Here is a 17907-nt window from a genome sequence, read left to right on the forward strand (position 1 = left end):
TTGAGGTGGTGGTGGATGTGGCGGTGACATAGGCGTGCGCACAGGGTGTGCTGGGTGTGCCTGGGCACACCCTAATCACCTAGGGCACATAGCATTGCCAGTGAGGAGATGGGAAAGATCTCCCTGGGACCTGCTCTGCTCTATTTCTCCTTGCCTACAGGTACATGGCCCCGATACATTACTCTCCCTGCTGGCAAACACATGCATGTGTATTTCAACTTTGGGGTGCACACCTTAATGCAATAGGCTGCGCACACCTATGGGCGGTGTAGGTGGAAGCGGCGGTGGAGGAGGACCAGGGCCGGATTAACAGCATCATGGGCTTGGTGCTGAGGATTTTGAAGGGCCTTAAGGGCCGTGCCTTGCCATGCACCCAGAGGAGGAAGGGTGCAGCCATGCATGCCTAATTCAACATGGGATGCTGTCTCTGAAGCCCATAAACACATCCATGCATCGCCAACTGTCCCTCCTTGTCCGGCCTTCACGCTGTGTGGGGAGGTTCTGAGGGTGCTGCCTGGGGAAGCGAGCATAGAAGCCAGACTTCTGTGTTTACAAGTGACAGAAGAGCGGTAACAGTGAATATGGCCAACCCGGGGCCTATATAAAAGGTAGGGGCCTGGAGCTGCAGCTCCAATAGCCCCTACATTAATCTGGCCCTGAGGAGGAGGACGAGGTAGCCAACACTGCTTCTTTTCAAAAATTTTAAATGAGGGTACACCCCAAAAGAGTGAGAAAGAGCAAAAATGGAACAATGGGTGGGTAAGGTCGGTATCCATTGCTATTCTGCATAAGGTACGGAAAAGTCCCGTGGGATCCATGCCTGGTTCATTTTAATGAACGTGAGCTTGTCCACATTGTCTCTGGACAGGCGGCTGCGCTTGTCTGTTATAACGCCCCCAGCCGTGCTAAATACCCGTTCAGATAATACACTGGCTGCAGGGCACGCCAGCACCTCCAAGGCGTAAACTGCAAGCTCAGGCCATGTGCCCAATTTGGAGACCCAGAAGTTGAAGGGGGCAGACCCGTCATTCACTACATGTAGGCGTGTGCACACATACTGCTCCACCATGTTGGTAAAATGCTGCCTCCTGCTAAGACGTTCCATCTGAGCTGCTGGTGCTGCTGTTTGTTGTGGCGTGCTGACAAAGCTTTTCCACATTTCGGCCATGCTAACCCTGCCTTCTGAGGTGCTGGCGGTGCCCTGGTTGCGTTGGCGACCTCCTCCTCCTCCTCCTCTGCCTTGTGCTTCCACTGTGGCCCCGCTGTCAGATGGGAATGCCAGCAGCATGGCGTCTACCAGCGTGCGCTTGTACTCGCGCATCTTGCGATCGCGCTCCAGTGAGTGAATTAAGGACGGTACGTTGTCCTTGTAACGGGGATCCAGCAGCGTGGCCACCCAGTAATCAGCACAAGTTAGAATGTGGGCAACTCGGCGGTCGTTGTGGAGACACTGCAGCATGTAATCGCTCATGTGTGCCAGGCTGCCCAGAGGCAACGAAAGGCTGTCCTCTGTGGGAGGTGTATCGTCCGTGTCCTCTGTATCCCCCCAGCCACGCACCAGTGATGGCCATGAGCTGGCCTGGGTGCCACCCTGCTGTGAACATGGTTCCATCTCCTCCTCCAGCTCCTCCTCCTCCTCATCCTCCTCATCCTCCAGAACTGTGCCCCTGCTGGACAATTGCGTCCCTGGCGTTTGCGTGTGCAGGAACCCACCCTCGGAGCCCCTTGCGAATGACTGCCCTGAAAGCCTTGGAAATGTTACCTCTTCATCCTCCTCCTCCTCCTCATCCTGTGCCACATCCTCTTCCATCATCGCCCGAATTGTTTTTTCAAGGAGGCATAGAAGTGGGATAGTTAAGCTGAGAACGGCGTCATTGCCACTGGCCATGTTGGTGGAGTACTCAAAACAGCGCAACAAGGTACACAGGTCTCGCATGGAGGCCCAGTTATTGGTGGTGAAGTGGTGCTGTTCCGCAGAGCGACTCACGCGTGCGTGCTGCAGCTGAAACTCCACTATGGCCTGCTGCTGCTCGCACAGTCTTTCCAGCATGTGCAAGGTGGAGTTCCACCTTGTGGGCACGTCACATATGAGGCGGTGAGCGGGAAGGCCGAAGTTACGCTGCAGCGCTGCCAGGCGAGCAGCAGCAGGGTGAGAACGCCGAAAGTGCGCACAAACGGCCCACACTTTCTGCAGCAGCTCTGACATATCGGGGTAGTTTTTAAGGAACCTCTGCACCACCAAATTCAGCACATGCGCCAGGCAAGGGATGTGCGTCAAACCGGCTAGGCCCAGAGCTGCTATGAGATTTCGCCCGTTATCGCACACCACCAGGCCGGGCTTGAGGCTCGCTGGCAGCAACCACTCATTTGTCTGCTGTTCCATGCTCCTCCACAACTCCTGCGCGGTGTGTGGTTTGTCCCCCAAACAGGCAAGTTGTAAAACTGCCTGCTGTCGTTTACCCCTGGCCGTGCTGAAGTTGGTGGTGAAGGTGTTACGCTGTCCGGATGAGGAGGCGGTAGAGGATGAGGAAGCGGAGTAGGAGGAGTTAGGAACAGGAGGCAAACTGAAGCGCCCTGCAATCCTCGGTGGTGGAAGGACATGCGCCAAATTGCTATCCGCCTCAGGCCCATCCGCCACTGCATTTACCCAGTGTGCCGTTAGGGAGATATAACGCCCCTGACCGTGCTTACTGGTCCACGTATCCGTAGTTAGGTGGACCTTGGCACAGATGGCGTTGCGCAGTGCACACCTGATATTTTCCCCCACTTGGTTGTGCAGGGAAGGGATGGCTTGCCTGGAAAAGTAGTGGCGGCTGGGCACAACGTACTGTGGGACAGCCACCGACATAAGGTTTTTAAAACTGTGCGTCTCCACCAGACGGAATGACAGCATTTCAAAGGCCAATAATTTTGAAATGCTGGCATTCAGGGCCAGGGATCGCGGGTGGGTAGGGGGGTACTTCCTCTTCCTCTCAAGTGTTTGGGAGATGGAAAGCTGAACGCTTCCACGGGACATTGTGGAGATGGTTGTTGGTGACCCAGGTGGTGGTGTTGCTGACAGATCGTCTGTTTGCGGGGTGGCAGGTGCCGGTATCACTACAGATGTGGCTGGAGCGGCCGAGACTGCAGCAGAAGAGGAAGCAGGATGAGCCAGAGACGTTTCTTGGTTTTGAAGGTGTGTACTCCACTGCAGCTCGTGCTTTGCACTTAGATGCCTGATCATGCAGGTTGTGCTCAGGTTGAGAAGGTTTATGCCTCGCTTCAAGCTCTGATTGCACAGGGTGCAAACCACTCGTGTCCTGTCATCAGCACATTTTCTAAAGAACTTCCACGCTAGAGAACTCCTTTGAGCTGACTTTGGTGCGCTCGTTCCCTTGCTGCGTTGGGCAGTAGCGGGCGTAGTGTCTAGGGCACGGCCGCTCCGCTTCTGCACCCTGCTCCCTCTTCTGCTGTGCTGGTGGCTCTGTGCGACCACCGCCTCTTCCTCCAAACTACTCAGGTCACCTGCATGACGTTCATTCCATGTGGGGTCGAGGACCTCATCGTCCTCCACATCATCTTCCACCCAGTCTTCACCCCTGCCCTCCTTGTCGGTCTCCACAATGCTGAACGCCGCAGCAGTTGGCACCTGCGTTTCGTCATCATCGGAGACGTGCTGCGATGATCCTTGCATGTACTCATCTTGAGAAATAAGTGGTTGGGCATCGCTGCACTCAATCTCTTCCACTTCTGGGGCAGGGCTAGGTGGATGGCCCTGGGAAACCCTGCTGACAGAGTCCTCAAAAAGAATAAGAGACTGCTGTATGGCTTGGGGCTCAGACTGCTGGCCTGATTTGCAAGGGGGTGAGGTGAAAGACGGTTGGACATTGGCTGCAGGTGCCAACTCTGACCTTTCTGCAGTAGACTGGGTGGGAGACAATGTGAAGGAACTGGAGGCACTGTCAGCAGCAAACCAATCTACTATCGCCTCAACTTGTTCTGGCCTCATCACTTCTAGGGGCGTTTGATGCCCTACCAAATACTGATGCAGGTTCTGTCGCCTACTCACACTTGAGGAAGGTGTTTCACTTGTGCGTGTAGCTGGCACAGATCGACCACGTCCTCTCCTTGCAACAGGAGCTCTACCAGCAGCACCACGACCCAGGCCACGGCCCTTATTTGACGGTCTCCTCATATTTCTGTAATTTAAGATCTTGCCCTAGAAAGGTTTTTATTGAATAGCGGAATAGGAAATATGATCCAAAAAAGTGTATGTATCTCGCACGTACAAAACCACACTAGGCCCCAATTACTATTGTTTCTACCCCTAAAAGGATGGATGAGGAGTAGGAGGAGTATGGAACAGACAGCACCCTCAAATCTTCAGAAGTATGAGATGAACCCCAAAAACTTGGAAAGGTGGATCTCACACGTACCGACACAGACTATCCCGCAATTCAATTGATCCTCAAAGGTTTTTATTGAATAGCGGAATAGGAAATATGATCAAAAAAAGTGTATGTATCTCGCACGTACACAACCACACTAGGCCCCAATTACTATTGTTTGTACCCCTAAAAGGATGGATGAGGAGTAGGAGGAGGAGTATGGAACAGGCAGCACCCTCAAATCTTCAGAAGTATGAGATGAACCCCAAAAACTTGGAAAGGTGGATCTCACACGTACCGACACAGACTATCCCGCAATTCAATTGATCCTCAAAGGTTTTTATTGAATAGCGGAATAGGAAATATGATCAAAAAAAGTGTATGTATCTCGCACGTACACAACCACACTAGGCCCCAATTACTATTGTTTGTACCCCTAAAAGGATGGTTGAGCAGTAGGAGCAGGAGTATGGAACAGGCAGCACCCTCAAATCTTCAGAAGTATGAGATGAACCCCAACAACTTGGAAAGGTGGATCTCACACGTACCGACACAGACTATCTCGCAATTGAATTGATCCCCAAAGGTTTTAATTGAATAGCGGAATAGAAAATATGATCAAAAAGAAAGTGTATGTATCTCGCACGTACACCACCACACTAGGCCCCAACTACTATTGTTTGTACCCCTAAAAGGATGGTTGAGCAGTAGGAGGAGGAGTATGGAACAGGCAGCACCCTCAAATCTTCAGAAGTATGAGATGAACCCCAAAAACTTGGAAAGGTGGATCTCTCTCACACGTACCAACACAGACTATCCCCCAATTTAACTGATCCCCAAAGGTTTTTGATTAAATAGCGGAATAGAAAATATGATCCAAAAAAAGTGTATGTATATCACACGTACACAACCACACTAGGCCCCAATTACTATTGTTTGTACCCCTAAAAGGCTAGATGAGGAGTAGGGGGGGTATGGAACAGGCAGCACCCTCAAACCTTCAGAAGTATGAGATGAACCCCAACAACTTGGAAAGGTGGATCTCTCTCACACGTACCAACACAGACTATCCCCCAATTTAACTGATCCCCAAAGGTTTTTGATTAAATAGCGGAATAGAAAATATGATCCAAAAAAAGTGTATGTATATCACACGTACACAACCACACTAGGCCCCAATTACTATTGTTTCTACCCCTAAAAGGATGGATGAGGAGTAGGAGGAGTATGGAACAGACAGCACCCTCAAATCTTCAGAAGTATGAGATGAACCCCAAAAACTTGGAAAGGTGGATCTCACACGTACCGACACAGACTATCCCGCAATTCAATTGATCCTCAAAGGTTTTTATTGAATAGCGGAATAGGAAATATGATCAAAAAAAGTGTATGTATCTCGCACGTACACAACCACACTAGGCCCCAATTACTATTGTTTGTACCCCTAAAAGGATGGATGAGGAGTAGGAGGAGGAGTATGGAACAGGCAGCACCCTCAAATCTTCAGAAGTATGAGATGAACCCCAAAAACTTGGAAAGGTGGATCTCACACGTACCGACACAGACTATCCCGCAATTCAATTGATCCTCAAAGGTTTTTATTGAATAGCGGAATAGGAAATATGATCAAAAAAAGTGTATGTATCTCGCACGTACACAACCACACTAGGCCCCAATTACTATTGTTTGTACCCCTAAAAGGATGGTTGAGCAGTAGGAGCAGGAGTATGGAACAGGCAGCACCCTCAAATCTTCAGAAGTATGAGATGAACCCCAACAACTTGGAAAGGTGGATCTCACACGTACCGACACAGACTATCTCGCAATTGAATTGATCCCCAAAGGTTTTAATTGAATAGCGGAATAGAAAATATGATCAAAAAGAAAGTGTATGTATCTCGCACGTACACCACCACACTAGGCCCCAACTACTATTGTTTGTACCCCTAAAAGGATGGTTGAGCAGTAGGAGGAGAAGTATGGAACAGGCAGCACCCTCAAATCTTCAGAAGTATGAGATGAACCCCAACAACTTGGAAAGGTGGATCTCTCTCACACGTACCAACACAGACTATCCCCCAATTTAACTGATCCCCAAAGGTTTTTGATTAAATAGCGGAATAGAAAATATGATCCAAAAAAAGTGTATGTATATCACACGTACACAACCACACTAGGCCCCAATTACTATTGTTTGTACCCCTAAAAGGCTAGATGAGGAGTAGGGGGGGTATGGAACAGGCAGCACCCTCAAATCTTCAGAAGTATGAGATGAACCCCAAAAACTTGGAAAGGTGGATCTCTCTCACACGTACCAACACAGACTATCCCCCAATTTAACTGATCCCCAAAGGTTTTTGATTAAAGAGCGGAATAGAAAATATGATCCAAAAAAAGTGTATGTATATCACACGTACACAACCACACTAGGCCCCAATTACTATTGTTTGTACCCCTAAAAGGCTAGATAAGGAGTAGGGGGAGTATGGAACAGGCAGCACCCTCAAACCTTCAGAAGTATGAGATGAACCCCAACAACTTGGAAAGGTGGATCTCTCTCACACGTACCAACACAGACTATCCCCCAATTTAACTGATCCCCAAAGGTTTTTGATTAAATAGCGGAATAGAAAATATGATCCAAAAAAAGTGTATGTATATCACACGTACACAACCACACTGGGCCCCAATTACTATTGTTTGTACCCCTAAAAGGCTAGATGAGGAGTAGGGGGAGTATGGAACAGGCAGCACCCTCAAACCTTCAGAAGTATGAGATGAACCCCAACAACTTGGAAAGGTGGATCTCTCTCACACGTACCAACACAGACTATCCCCCAATTTAACTGATCCCCAAAGGTTTTTGATTAAATAGCGGAATAGAAAATATGATCCAAAAAAAGTGTATGTATATCACACGTACACAACCACACTAGGCCCCAATTACTATTGTTTGTACCCCTAAAAGGCTAGATGAGGAGTAGGGGGGGTATGGAACAGGCAGCACCCTCAAACCTTCAGAAGTATGAGATGAACCCCAACAACTTGGAAAGGTGGATCTCTCTCACACGTACCAACACAGACTATCCCCCAATTTAACTGATCCCCAAAGGTTTTTGATTAAATAGCGGAATAGAAAATATGATCCAAAAAAAGTGTATGTATATCACACGTACACAACCACACTAGGCCCCAATTACTATTGTTTGTACCCCTAAAAGGCTAGGAGTAGGGGGAGTATGGAACAGGCAGCACCCTCAAACCTTCAGAAGTATGAGATGAACCCCAACAACTTGGAAAGGTGGATCTCTCTCACACGTACCAACACAGACTATCCCCCAATTTAACTGATCCCCAAAGGTTTTTGATTAAATAGCGGAATAGAAAATATGATCCAAAAAAAGTGTATGTATATCACACGTACACAACCACACTAGGCCCCAATTACTATTGTTTGTACCCCTAAAAGGCTAGATGAGGAGTAGGGGGAGTATGGAACAGGCAGCACCCTCAAACCTTCAGAAGTATGAGATGAACCCCAACAACTTGGAAAGGTGGATCTCTCTCACACGTACCAACACAGACTATCCCCCAATTTAACTGATCCCCAAAGGTTTTTGATTAAATAGCGGAATAGAAAATATGATCCAAAAAAAGTGTATGTATATCACACGTACACAACCACACTAGGCCCCAATTACTATTGTTTGTACCCCTAAAAGGCTAGATGAGGAGTAGGGGGGGTATGGAACAGGCAGCACCCTCAAACCTTCAGAAGTATGAGATGAACCCCAACAACTTGGAAAGGTGGATCTCTCTCACACGTACCAACACAGACTATCCCCCAATTTAACTGATCCCCAAAGGTTTTTGATTAAATAGCGGAATAGAAAATATGATCCAAAAAAAGTGTATGTATATCACACGTACACAACCACACTAGGCCCCAATTACTATTGTTTGTACCCCTAAAAGGCTAGATGAGGAGTAGGGGGGGTATGGAACAGGCAGCACCCTCAAATCTTCAGAAGTATGAGATGAACCCCAAAAACTTGGAAAGGTGGATCTCTCTCACACGTACCAACACAGACTATCCCCCAATTTAACTGATCCCCAAAGGTTTTTGATTAAATAGCGGAATAGAAAATATGATCCAAAAAAAGTGTATGTATATCACACGTACACAACCACACTAGGCCCCAATTACTATTGTTTGTACCCCTAAAAGGCTAGATGAGGAGTAGGGGGGGTATGGAACAGGCAGCACCCTCAAACCTTCAGAAGTATGAGATGAACCCCAACAACTTGGAAAGGTGGATCTCTCTCACACGTACCAACACAGACTATCCCCCAATTTAACTGATCCCCAAAGGTTTTTGATTAAATAGCGGAATAGAAAATATGATCCAAAAAAAGTGTATGTATATCACACGTACACAACCACACTAGGCCCCAATTACTATTGTTTGTACCCCTAAAAGGCTAGATGAGGAGTAGGGGGGGTATGGAACAGGCAGCACCCTCAAACCTTCAGAAGTATGAGATGAACCCCAAAAACTTGGAAAGGTGGATCTCTCTCACACGTACCAACACAGACTATCCCCCAATTTAACTGATCCCCAAAGGTTTTTGATTAAATAGCGGAATAGAAAATATGATCCAAAAAAAGTGTATGTATATCACACGTACACAACCACACTAGGCCCCAATTACTATTGTTTGTACCCCTAAAAGGCTAGGAGTAGGGGGAGTATGGAACAGGCAGCACCCTCAAACCTTCAGAAGTATGAGATGAACCCCAACAACTTGGAAAGGTGGATCTCTCTCACACGTACCAACACAGACTATCCCCCAATTTAACTGATCCCCAAAGGTTTTTGATTAAATAGCGGAATAGAAAATATGATCCAAAAAAAGTGTATGTATATCACACGTACACAACCACACTAGGCCCCAATTACTATTGTTTGTACCCCTAAAAGGCTAGATGAGGAGTAGGGGGAGTATGGAACAGGCAGCACCCTCAAACCTTCAGAAGTATGAGATGAACCCCAACAACTTGGAAAGGTGGATCTCTCTCACACGTACCAACACAGACTATCCCCCAATTTAACTGATCCCCAAAGGTTTTTGATTAAATAGCGGAATAGAAAATATGATCCAAAAAAAGTGTATGTATATCACACGTACACAACCACACTAGGCCCCAATTACTATTGTTTGTACCCCTAAAAGGCTAGATGAGGAGTAGGGGGGGTATGGAACAGGCAGCACCCTGAAACCTTCAGAAGTATGAGATGAACCCCAACAACTTGGAAAGGTGGATCTCTCTCACACGTACCAACACAGACTATCCCCCAATTTAACTGATCCCCAAAGGTTTTTGATTAAATAGCGGAATAGAAAATATGATCCAAAAAAAGTGTATGTATATCACACGTACACAACCACACTAGGCCCCAATTACTATTGTTTGTACCCCTAAAAGGCTAGATGAGGAGTAGGGGGGGTATGGAACAGGCAGCACCCTCAAACCTTCAGAAGTATGAGATGAACCCCAACAACTTGGAAAGGTGGATCTCTCTCACACGTACCAACACAGACTATCCCCCAATTTAACTGATCCCCAAAGGTTTTTGATTAAATAGCGGAATAGAAAATATGATCCAAAAAAAGTGTATGTATATCACACGTACACAACCACACTAGGCCCCAATTACTATTGTTTGTACCCCTAAAAGGCTAGATGAGGAGTAGGGGGGGTATGGAACAGGCAGCACCCTCAAATCTTCAGAAGTATGAGATGAACCCCAAAAACTTGGAAAGGTGGATCTCTCTCACACGTACCAACACAGACTATCCCCCAATTTAACTGATCCCCAAAGGTTTTTGATTAAATAGCGGAATAGAAAATATGATCCAAAAAAAGTGTATGTATATCACACGTACACAACCACACTAGGCCCCAATTACTATTGTTTGTACCCCTAAAAGGCTAGATGAGGAGTAGGGGGGGTATGGAACAGGCAGCACCCTCAAACCTTCAGAAGTATGAGATGAACCCCAACAACTTGGAAAGGTGGATCTCTCTCACACGTACCAACACAGACTATCCCCCAATTTAACTGATCCCCAAAGGTTTTTGATTAAATAGCGGAATAGAAAATATGATCCAAAAAAAGTGTATGTATATCACACGTACACAACCACACTAGGCCCCAATTACTATTGTTTGTACCCCTAAAAGGCTAGATGAGGAGTAGGGGGGGTATGGAACAGGCAGCACCCTCAAACCTTCAGAAGTATGAGATGAACCCCAACAACTTGGAAAGGTGGATCTCTCTCACACGTACCAACACAGACTATCCCCCAATTTAACTGATCCCCAAAGGTTTTTGATTCAATAGCGGAATAGAAAATATGATCCAAAAAAAGTGTATGTATATCACACGTACACAACCACACTGGGCCCCAATTACTATTGTTTGTACCCCTAAAAGGCTAGATGAGGAGTAGGGGGAGTATGGAACAGGCAGCACCCTCAAACCTTCAGAAGTATGAGATGAACCCCAACAACTTGGAAAGGTGGATCTCTCTCACACGTACCAACACAGACTATCCCCCAATTTAACTGATCCCCAAAGGTTTTTGATTAAATAGCGGAATAGAAAATATGATCCAAAAAAAGTGTATGTATATCACACGTACACAACCACACTGGGCCCCAATTACTATTGTTTGTACCCCTAAAAGGCTAGATGAGGAGTAGGGGGAGTATGGAACAGGCAGCACCCTCAAACCTTCAGAAGTATGAGATGAACCCCAACAACTTGGAAAGGTGGATCTCTCTCACACGTACCAACACAGACTATCCCCCAATTTAACTGATCCCCAAAGGTTTTTGATTAAATAGCGGAATAGAAAATATGATCCAAAAAAAGTGTATGTATATCACACGTACACAACCACACTAGGCCCCAATTACTATTGTTTGTACCCCTAAAAGGCTAGATGAGGAGTAGGGGGGGTATGGAACAGGCAGCACCCTCAAACCTTCAGAAGTATGAGATGAACCCCAACAACTTGGAAAGGTGGATCTCTCTCACACGTACCAACACAGACTATCCCCCAATTTAACTGATCCCCAAAGGTTTTTGATTAAATAGCGGAATAGAAAATATGATCCAAAAAAAGTGTATGTATATCACACGTACACAACCACACTAGGCCCCAATTACTATTGTTTGTACCCCTAAAAGGCTAGGAGTAGGGGGAGTATGGAACAGGCAGCACCCTCAAACCTTCAGAAGTATGAGATGAACCCCAACAACTTGGAAAGGTGGATCTCTCTCACACGTACCAACACAGACTATCCCCCAATTTAACTGATCCCCAAAGGTTTTTGATTAAATAGCGGAATAGAAAATATGATCCAAAAAAAGTGTATGTATATCACACGTACACAACCACACTGGGCCCCAATTACTATTGTTTGTACCCCTAAAAGGCTAGATGAGGAGTAGGGGGAGTATGGAACAGGCAGCACCCTCAAACCTTCAGAAGTATGAGATGAACCCCAACAACTTGGAAAGGTGGATCTCTCTCACACGTACCAACACAGACTATCCCCCAATTTAACTGATCCCCAAAGGTTTTTGATTAAATAGCGGAATAGAAAATATGATCCAAAAAAAGTGTATGTATATCGCACGTACACAACCACACTGGGCCCCAATTACTATTGTTTGTACCCCTAAAAGGCTAGATGAGGAGTAGGGGGAGTATGGAACAGGCAGCACCCTCAAACCTTCAGAAGTATGAGATGAACCCCAACAACTTGGAAAGGTGGATCTCTCTCACACGTACCAACACAGACTATCCCCCAATTTAACTGATCCCCAAAGGTTTTTGATTAAATAGCGGAATAGAAAATATGATCCAAAAAAAGTGTATGTATATCACACGTACACAACCACACTAGGCCCCAATTACTATTGTTTGTACCCCTAAAAGGCTAGATGAGGAGTAGGGGGGGTATGGAACAGGCAGCACCCTCAAACCTTCAGAAGTATGAGATGAACCCCAACAACTTGTAAAGGTGGATCTCTCTCACACGTACCAACACAGACTATCCCCCAATTTAACTGATCCCCAAAGGTTTTTGATTAAATAGCGGAATAGAAAATATGATCCAAAAAAAGTGTATGTATATCACACGTACACAACCACACTAGGCCCCAATTACTATTGTTTGTACCCCTAAAAGGCTAGGAGTAGGGGGAGTATGGAACAGGCAGCACCCTCAAACCTTCAGAAGTATGAGATGAACCCCAACAACTTGGAAAGGTGGATCTCTCTCACACGTACCAACACAGACTATCCCCCAATTTAACTGATCCCCAAAGGTTTTTGATTAAATAGCGGAATAGAAAATATGATCCAAAAAAAGTGTATGTATATCACACGTGCACAACCACACTAGGCCCCAATTACTATTGTTTGTACCCCTAAAAGGCTAGATGAGGAGTAGGGGGAGTATGGAACAGGCAGCACCCTCAAATCTTCAGAAGTATGAGATTGTGTTCACTGTACCCCACAAAGATTGAGTTCACTGCACCCCACAATGATTGTGTTCACTGCACCCCACAAAGATTGTGTTCACTGCACCTCACAAAGATTGTGTTCACTGTACCCCCCAAAGATTGTGTTCACTGCACCCCACAAAGATTCTGTTCACTGTACCCCACAAAGATTGTGTTCACTGCACCCTAAAAGGATGTTGTTCACTGCACCCCACAAAGATTGTGTTCACTGCACCCTAAAAGGATGTTGTTCACTGCACCCCAAAAAGATTGTGTTCACTGTACCCCCCCAAAGATTGTGTTCACTGCACCCCACAAAGATTGTGTTCACTGCACCCCAAAAAGATTGTGTTCACTGTACCCCCCAAAGATTGTGTTCACTGCACCCCAAAAAGATTGTGTTCACTGTACCCCCCAAAGATTGTGTTCACTGCACCCCACAAAGATTCTGTTCACTGTACCCCACAAAGATTGTGTTCACTGCACCCCAAAAAGATTGTGTTCACTGTACCCCCCCAAAGATTGTGTTCACTGCACCCCACAAAGATTCTGTTCACTGCACCCCACAAAGGATTTTGTTCACTGCACCCCAAAAAGATTGTGTTCACTGCACCCCAAAAAGGATTTTGATCACTGCACCCCAAAAAGGATGTTGTTCACTGCACCCCAAAAATGATTTTGTTCACTCCACCCCAAAAAGATTGTGTTCACTGCACCCCACAAAGATTGTGTTCACTGCACCCCAAAAAGATTGTGTTCACTGTACCCCCCAAAGATTGTGTTCACTGCACCCCACAAAGATTCTGTTCACTGTACCCCACAAAGATTGTGTTCACTGCACCCCAAAAAGATTGTGTTCACTGCACCCCAAAAAGGATGTTGTTCACTGCACCCCAAAAAGGATGTTGTTCACTCCACCCCAAAAAGATTGTGTTCACTGCACCCCACAAAGATTGTGTTCACTGCACCCCAAAAAGATTGTGTTCACTGCACCCCAAAAATGATTTTGTTCACTGCACCCCAAAAAGGATTTTGTTCACTGCACCCCAAAAAGGATGTTGTTCACTCCACCCCAAAAAGATTGTGTTCACTGCACCCCAAAAAGATTGTGTTCACTGCACCCCACAAAGGATTTTGTTCACTGCACCCCAAAAAGATTGTGTTCACTGCACCCCAAAAAGGATGTTGTTCACTGCACCCCAAAAAGGATTTTGTTCACTGCACCCCAAAAAGATTGTGTTCACTGCACCCCACAAAGGATTTTGTTCACTGCACCCCACAAAGATTGTGTTCACTGCACACCAAAAAGGATTGTGTTCACTGCACCCCAAAAAGATTTTGTTCACTGCACCCCAAAAAGATTGTGTTCACTGCAGCCCAAAAAGATTGTGTTCACTGCAGCCCAAAAAGATTGTGTTCACTGCAGCCCAAAAAGATTGTGTTCACTGCAGCCCAAAAAGATTGTGTTCACTGCAGCTCACACACAGAAAAATGGATGTGGATCACTGACACCTGCCTATCTCCAATCCCACACCACACAGCAATATCGATTGTAGTTTGTAGAACACAGTTTCCCTAAAATTCAGCAGACTCTGTCCCTAACAGGATTGAGAAGAGATCGTAGATCAGGATTGAGTGCAGATTCACCCCACCCCCCACACAGCAATATCGATTGTAGTTTGTAGAAGACACTGACCCTATAATTCAGCAGACTCTATCCCTAAAATGCCTACAACTCGCCCTGCCTAAACACTCCGACCTGTCCCTCAATTCTATCCGGACACAAATGGTTTTTTCCTGCCTATCTTTCCCTAATCAGCAGCCAGCACATTGATGTGTGCTCTGTCCCTTAGCTAAGCAGCAGAATGACGCTGCTGCGGCGGCTGCCTCGAACTTATAAAGACTTGGTCACATGCTTCAGACGGCCAATCACAGCTACTAAGACATTTGCAGGCATGGCTGGGATGGCTTAAGGCACACCAGTTAAACGATTGTTGATTGGCTGTTGAAAGCCCGCCATGAAAAGAGCGCCAAAGCATGCAAAACCCGGAAATAAAACGACCGAACACGGATTTTTACCCGAACATACAGTAAAGTGTCCGTGTCCGTGTTCGGGTAAAAAAAATCCAATTATTCGGTACGAACACGAATAATACAGTCCGTGTTCGCTCAACACTATTCAGTTAGTAAATAATTTTGAAACTATTTTAGGTACCTGAATTTGCTTTGGTATCAGCCTGTTGAAATCCCCTCTACAGCAATACTAAAACTTGGGAAAGGCAGGAGGAGGTGCAGGAAGCCAGGCAGGTGTGCTTCATGCAGATGGATTGGGAAGGAAAGCTGATAGAAGAAAGTGTAGAATGAGGAGAGGCATGTAAAGTCCAGTAGAAAGGCTGACGCATCCCTTAACTCAAGCGGTCACATTTTAGATTGCTCCTATTGGATAAGAAATTTTTGTTTTTTTCTTTTGCACAATTTGGAATTCACTAAAATTGTAAAATAAGTAGTATAGTAAACAACAATGTTAAAGCGAAACTCACCTATCTAATAGTCGCTTGCCAGTGTGGGCATCTTCTTCTGAGTGCCGGTCATTGGCTGGTGCAGGATGACCTCACACATGTGCAAGAGCCAGTCATCCTGGCACTCAGAGACCAGCACGGCACTGAAAACAGAACTGTGCATGCTATAGAAGCCTGCCTGCTCACTAGGGTTGATTTACTAAAACCTGACAGTGCAAAATCTGGTGCAGCTGTGCACAGCAGCCAATTAGCTGTTTCTTACAGCAGAACTTTAGTTCCACTTTAAATACTGTCACCCATGCCATCAACATTCGCTGTCTTGAAAAGATGCTGCTGCTGAAGAATCTGTCAGATGCCAGGTCCTCCTCTGCAATTCTCTGCATTTTTGTGGTGCAGAGCATCAGCATGGGTATGGCATGGATATGTCTTTAAGATAGTGAGGATCAGTGGCATAGGTGGCAGGACAGATGAGCTTTGAAAGCCTTCTGTGTCATGCAGCATTTTTCCTTTCTTGTTCAATATTTTTTTATTGAAGCCTATCAGAGAGAACAATAATAAAAAATTAACAATATCTGCTGTACAGTAAGATCCAGTAAATAATTCCACAAAAAAGTAAAAATGACAGAGCAATAATAACCAACATATGTGAACAATGTAAGCAATTCTAGATATTTAATGCAAAGTACATCGTATTGTAAGGCACCCCAGGACACCCCATCTGGGAGCAAACTATGCCGTGGGGGGAAGACAACATGACCAACCGTTAATTTTCATGTTCAAGAACTTTGAAATCATTTTTTCTTTAGTTTAGATAGCAACAGAGTCACTTTAAAGCAAATTTTTGTATTACTCATAGCAATCAAACAACTTAACCCCTTTGTGCTGGTAGTATGCATATATACTGCCTCTCAACGGGTGGGCCTTAATGCCCAGTGGCCACATATATGCGTACCAGAATGTAAACAGAGCTGTGCTGAGAGTGCACGCACACCCGGAAGGCTTCCAATCGCTACTTTAGATTGGGAGCTTTCTGATCATGTGACCACTTTGACAGCCAATCATGGTGGTCACATGATCGGAAACCCTGCTCCGCCTTCCAGTATCAGAAACCTCTTAAAGGGCCAGGAGGCTCTGATGCTAAGGGGTAAATTGATTCATTTGCAAAAAGTGACACCAGCTGCTTGGTTTCTTTGAAGAAGAAACACGAAAGCAAGCTACTCACTAGGGGGGGGGGGGAACTCTGGGTGAATCTAAGATGGAAAAGGACTTGGAGGTCCTAGTGGACAATAGAATTGGCAGTGGCATGCAATGCCAAGCCGCTGCAAGCAAAGCCAACAAAATACTGCCATGTATAAAAAAGGGGATTCACTCCAGAAATGAAGAGATTATTCTCCCACTCTACAAGACTCTGGTCCGGCCACATCTGGAGTATGCTGTCCAGTTCAGGGCACCGGTCTTTAGGAAGGATGTGCTGGAGCTGGAGAGAGTCCAGAGAAGGGCAACAAAAATAATTAGGGGAATGGAGGGCATCAACTATGAGGAAAGACTACAAGCATTGAACGTATTCTCTCTGGAGAAGAGACGCTTGAGGGGGGAATACGATATCAATGTACAAATACTGGAACAAACTTTTCAGAGAAAGGGAATACAATAACACACGTGGCCTCTCACTAAAACTAAAGGAAAAATGGTTTACCCTAAAAATACGTAAGGGGTTCTTTACTATCAGAGCAGTAAGGATGTGGAATTCTCTTCCTCAAGCAGTCGTATCAGCAGGGAGCAACGATAGCTTTAAAAACTATTAGATGGGCCCCTTAAAGACCACAACATAAGGGGGTATACAATGTACGGTTAACATCAAACACACACACACACATATCATAGGTTGAACTGGATGGACTGACTAACTATGTAAGAAAACGTTACCTTTAGCAGAGTTTTCTTACATTATGGCCCATAATCATTTATAAGCACCATTTCTTAGAAGGATGTAACTGATAACTTTAATGCCTTTTTTCCTGCTAAAATGTCACAAGCACAGATGACTTAATATATAAATGAACTTCAAGTATACATGTTTACAATTTCCATAACAAAGATGTCCTGGGAATCACGTGAAGTGTTTTGTATTCCCAATAGAGAAGCTTTAAACTAAAAGAAAAAAGTTACTATGATTTAGTGTAGTGTCCTTCAGAAAGCTGTTTCTGCAAATCCTATGAACCACATCAATAAATCCAGTCCTATTCCTGACAAGGTTCTCCAATTACTATCAACAGATCAAGATGGATTGGAAGCTGCTTATCTGAAGGGGAATGAAAGAGACGCCTGCCCTTATCCCGATCACTTAGTGGCAGGACTGACAGATAGTTGTGTTTGTTAATTACTAAACAGCTACATCTCATTTTACCTGATTGGAAATAGCATTGTCGGCCTTCATTT

General features: G+C 45.6%; 1 protein-coding gene across 1 annotated transcript in view; it reads left to right on the forward strand.

The window, feature by feature from the left end:
- TMEM132C (transmembrane protein 132C) overlaps positions 1-17907 on the forward strand; it is an 843198-nt gene that overhangs the window by 807783 nt on the left and 17508 nt on the right. The gene's annotated exons all lie outside the window — the stretch shown is intronic.

The sequence above is a fragment of the Pelophylax lessonae genome, assembly GCF_965119305.1.
Source record: "Pelophylax lessonae genome assembly, chromosome: 1".
In the NCBI taxonomy this organism is placed as follows: domain Eukaryota; kingdom Metazoa; phylum Chordata; class Amphibia; order Anura; family Ranidae; genus Pelophylax; species Pelophylax lessonae.